Genomic DNA, 5,688 nt, shown 5'->3' on the forward strand with positions numbered 1-5,688 from the left:
AAGTATCTATTGTGTATCTAAATCATTAAATGGAATGTACATTAAATATTTAGTATCACCTAAAGCTATATATATATATATTGCTACAGGGTTTCTCTCTCATGCTTTGGAATGTGTCCTGGAACTACCTCTTGTAGATCAGGCTGGCCTCAAATTCATAGAGATCGGCCTGCTTCTGACTCCCAAATGCTGGGACTAAATGCATGCAACACCAATGCCCGACTCTAAAACAGTGCTTAATGATTATTAATTCCATAATCTTCATTAGATAATAATTTAGGTTTGCTTTTGCTTGCAAAATGGAATTTTAGATATTAATTCAGTTTAAGTAATAATTCAGTTAATTATTTCCATTCCTAAGATTTGTTGACCATTAATTCTGTTTTATTAAAATCCATTTGCACTCTATTTTATCCTAACATTACTTTGTCTGGAGATAAATGAGATGTACTTTAGCAAAGCAGTGAACAATAAATATCAGAAATATTATATTTACAGGGGTGGATGTCAACTATTCTATTCAATTTAAATTTGTGGGACTAGTTCTGACATCTCAAGTACATTGTCCTAACAGTCACACTAATTAGCAGTGTTCATGTAGCCTTTTACATTCTAAGAGCTACTTTGAGTCAAGCTCATTTTCTCAGTTTATGTTCTTATTGAAAACTCAGGGATTCAGCTGTGTGAGCATTTATGCAGGATAAGAAGCTGTTAGTAGAGATTATCCTTTTGCCCTTCTGTTCTTTCTTCTTTGTGTGTCAGAAGAGCTACACAGATAATATTAGTAATGTCAAATCACGTGTCAATAAAATGTGAGAAATTACATTGACCTCAGAAGATTAATTTAAGATTCATTTATTACAAAGAAGTTGGATTCAAATGTAAATACTTTCAGCAATAAACAGAAAGCAGATATCATTTTAAAGTGTGAAATTCTAAAGAAGAGCATTGTTTTAATACTTTAATTACAGAACATTTCCCAATATGCTCACTAATGTATCAAAATGTATACTAAAGTATTTTAAATTCTCCCTTTAATAAACATCATGTCATACTTGCTATCAAAAGATATGAATTCCAATGATCGGAACTCCTTCTTCAAAAATGCCTGAATATCATCTTTAACTGTGCAAATTTGGTATTCCCATCATAGATCATTCATGTGATTGTATAACATCCATTTTTATATATTGATTTTAATATTACTGCTTATTTTAGCTCAATTATTGCTTCAAGGTATAATATGAAGTATGCATGCATGAAAAAAATATAACAGTTACCTGAAGATTAAAACATCATTTATTTTGTTTGTGTCTGTATATCTTTATGTCTAACTTCAATAAATTGATTTATTTGTATCATTTGCTAGTTACTAGATATTTAGATTATATATAAAATATGATCACTAATTATTAAACAACTTTGATAATCTCTGCACTGAAAACTACATAATTTTTTTGCATTCTTTGAATTTTATAATGACGAATCATATGTATGCACTAGACAGTAAGACAGAAATGTAACTGCTGGAGTCTTAACAGAATGTTGACTCTGCTTGCCAACACTATTTAACATTTTCAGAATCCACAGGTAAGGAGACAATGCAGTGTTTATCATGAGTAGTCTGGCTTACTTTGTTTGCAATAGAGTTCATCTGTGTTGTATGCAAGAAAATGTGATTTATATTGTTAAGGTTGTATCATATCCTACTTTATTTTCACATAAATACATAATACACAGTAGGTCCCTGTTCATTCTTGTCAGCTCTTGTTCGGTGATGACAGTTCCCACTGGCGGCATATGATTCTTGCTATTCACTGTCATTGGCCTGATTAGTATTATAGGGCCAACTTCATATATCTGCTTGGCTTCTTTGGAGAAGTATCTTTTCAGATCTTCTGTCAGCTTTTAAGTAGTTGTTTCCTTAGTGCAAACTCTTTGAGTTCTAAGTGTGGGATGCTGCTGTCAACCTCCATCAGATGGGCAGCTGCAAATGTCTTCTATGTATTATGGTATTCTTTCTTCTTTCTTTTGCAGTTCAAAAGTCATTTGCTTATTTTCTTTGTGTTAACTATTATTTTAGATAAAAATCAAGGAAACTTCATCTAAAGCATTGCCTATAAACAATTACCGTGTGATTTGTCTTAACAATTTTAAAACCTTAGGTCTTACGTTTAAAACTTTAACCCATTTTAAATTGACTTTTATAAAGAATGTGAAATACAGACACTTGTCCATTCATGAGTGTTTGTGTATGTTCATATGTGTGTGTATGTGTCTATATATCATTATATTAATTTATCTATTTCCAGTTTTCCCATACACTAAAAAAAGATTTCTTTCCTCACTATGCCACTATGCATTTTTAGTATTTTCATCAGCAATTTAATCTATTGTAAACATATGCACATATTTCTGTGTTTCCTATTTGGTTACATTGACTTTTAAATTAGTAGAAAAATATATACATGAACAATAGGTTTTTATTTCTATAACTTACTGATATGGTATATTTCCATAGACAAATGTAGTCATATAACTTTACCTGTCTGGCATATTTGAAGTCAGGCAGTATGATGTCTCTTTGTGCCTTCTGTTTGAGAGCTTTTTTAAAATCTATTTGGAGGTTTTAGTCTCCTCATGGTTTTTAAGACAATTACTTTCCATTTTTCTAAAAATCACATTGAAATTTTGATAACCATTGCATTTTTATATACAATGAACTGTGAAATGCTATGGTTCCTTGGAAAATGACTTATTCATCTTTTGTTTGTTATTACTGACTTCAGCAGAAAAAACAAAACAGAACTATAATGTCTTTTAATTCACATTGAACTTTTTCTTCTAGGTGTCTTTTTATGGATTAAACTTGAATGAAATTGATGTATTTTTCCTCTCTGTATTCTGTGAATACCATTGGCAGGGAGAAACCATGTAGCCCCACCAGAAAAGAATGCTGGAACCTCAGCCAGTAAGCCACAGCCACATGGTGATACACAGATTAATAAAAATGGGTTAAATTAATATGTAAGAGTTAGCCAATAAGAAGCTAGAGATAATGGGCCAAGCAGTGACTTAATTAATACAGTTTCTGTGTGATTATTTCAGGTCTGAGCTGCCAAGCAGCTGGAGGCACCAAGTGGCCTCCTTACAACATGAAATCTTTCCAATCTCTGAAACGCTGAAAACAAAATGATTTATACCTCAAGAATTATATGAAAAAAAACTTTAGATAAAATTACTTATTCTACTTCAAAGTTCTTTAAAATCCCATCTTTGTGAAGACATTCTCCTTCCTATAGATAAGATTTTAATTAGATGTGTTTTTAATCTTACCACCTGCTCTCTATAACATAACATTGTTGAAATTAAATTAAGTATACAATGAATTGTGAAATATATTCTTCCCAAACTAAATACTGAGGATGTTTAATGGGCCTCTCAGAAACAGGGTCCTCTCAATAAATTATAATAAATGAATATATGCTTAAAATGACTTTGGAAAATTATAATTATCCAAAAGACCAAAAACTTACATAAGAGACTGAAGATGTGGTTCTTAAGTGTTGGGAGCCACCTGGAGGCACAGGTGGTCCTGCAGTTTGGAGGTAGCCACGTGGGGCTGAGCAACCCTGCCTGCACCCTTGCCTGCACATGCTCAGACCAGCAGAATGGCATTAACCAATCAGGACAGCGTTCAAGCTGCTCCACCGTTTAAAAGCAGATGCCTCGGGACCCTACTTCCTCTCTCTAAGCTTTCTCTCGTCCCTGCTCTATCGTCCCTTCCCCCAATTTTCCTCAAGGGAATGCTCCAAATAAAGATGTGACCAGAGAAGGAATTCTCGTTTTTGGTGGGGTTCATTCCTGCTGGACGGGATGGCGCCCCGCAACTGGTGCCGAAACCCGGGACGCTGAGGGACCCTGACAACTACGCCGGGGGACCCTGAAAGCCCGGAAGAAAAAGCCAAGATCAGACACCAGCACAGAGAGCCTTGAATTTCAGAACTCTGAGAACATGGAGCGGTGAGTGACGTCGGTTAAAATCCCCAGAAAGGGGAGGAAAAGAAATGTAAAAAGGAATTTCAAAGGATAGGCCTAAATAGAAAAGAAAATACAAAAAAAAAAAAAATCAAAGTTAAGGTATCTGAAAGAAGGTACAGAAAGCAACGGGGAAGAAAAATCCCTTAAGTTCAGTGCAGGAGGAATGTAAACAGCAGCAAAAAAGGCGAGGTAACTAAGGCGGGACTTTGAGGACGATGGGGTACGGGAGACCGCGGCTTCCGCTCCCTCTCCGTCCACCTGCGTACTCGCTGATAGAGACTGGAGGCAACAGTCTCGTAGGGAGGCAAACTTGATCACTGCCTTCCCTATTCTTAAAGAGCCACAGAGCTTTTGGAGGTGATTTTCGCCTAATTTTGTTAAGAGAGCTCAGTCTCTGGCTCTCACGTACAAAAAACTTTAATTTTTGACTGAGAAAGACAAGCTGCTTGATCGTGCTGAGAGTGCTGGCGGCAGCCGGCCCGCCTTTGAGCGGTATTGCCTGATTAAAAACACGGAAGTGGGTCAGGCACGGTGGTGCACACCTTTAATCCCAGCTACTCAGGAGGGAGACACAACCAGTTGCTGGCGGGGAGTTTGCTGGAGGCCTGCGAATAGCCAGGTCGCGGGCGGGCTAAAGTCCGTGTGACATCAGAGGCCTTCTGGCGGGGCTATGGTTTTTGGAGGACTTTTTCAACACCTGAGCGGACTCGCCTGACTGAGGCGGAAGCTGCGTGGTGAGCAGCGGCGCCATAGAAGGCAGAGAGGAGCTGAATCGGCTCTGCGGAAAAACTGTGTTTCCATAGCATCATGGGCGGGCGGAGATGAGTTCCCAGAGAACGGGGCTCTGCGCGCGGGCGGACCGGGCAGGAGAAGCCCCTCCACGGGTGGGCGGATGCCCCCCCTCGCCGGAGCTTGAAAAAGACTCACAGCCGGTGGTGCGAGTTCATTGCCTGAGGTGAAACGGCGAGCCCGCGCACGGCCCGGGGCGGGGCCATGCGGAGCGCGCCATAATGGGCTTCAGAGGCGGAGCTGTGGCAGCCGCTGCCTCCTCTGCTGCCGCCCTCAGTCAAGGTCGCCAAGAATTCAGTCAGATAAAAACATTTGTCGCCAAAAATTCAGTCAGATAAAAACATTTATCCCCCAAACATCGCCCCTTCGTCAGCAGGAAGTAGCCAGATTGATGAGCAACGCCCATTCTCCCTTAAAAAACTGGTCGTGATTATCATAATAAAGGCATGTTTACCTGGTTACCGTATCCTAGGTAACAAAGAAAGGCGGACCTTTTGCCTGAGGCACCTGGTGAGATAAACAATGTTACCTAGAGGTTTTTCCATCTAAATAGGGGAGCTGGAGAGATGGCTCAGCGGTTAAGGGCATTGCCTGCTCTTCCAAAGGTTATGAGTTCAATTCCCAATGACAACTGCTTTGGTTTTTAAACAATAGAGGGGGACTACACTACCAGTGACAGCTTCCCCCAGAGAAAGGATTTCTCTTGCATTCTTTACACTTAATTTTTAATTCAAAATTTTGCTGGTACAGGCAAACAAGATTTGCTCTTTGAAACGGAGACATGCAAGTCTCAACCAGCCTACTTCCAGTACTGATTGTGCTGAATTTTTACACTGAGAGTTTTTAATACTCTTAAAT

At 38.6% G+C, this 5,688-nt stretch overlaps 1 pseudogene; it reads left to right on the plus strand.

Annotated features, from left to right (window-relative positions):
- The first annotated feature begins 4,815 nt into the window (after nucleotides 1-4,815).
- Nucleotides 4,816-5,003, plus strand: LOC148118895 (Nuclear RNase P; annotated as a pseudogene).
- Nucleotides 5,004-5,688: the final 685 nt, after the last annotated feature.

This window comes from Myodes glareolus, chromosome 19, assembly GCF_982192425.1.
Source record: "Myodes glareolus chromosome 19, mMyoGla1.1, whole genome shotgun sequence".
NCBI lineage: Eukaryota > Metazoa > Chordata > Mammalia > Rodentia > Cricetidae > Myodes > Myodes glareolus.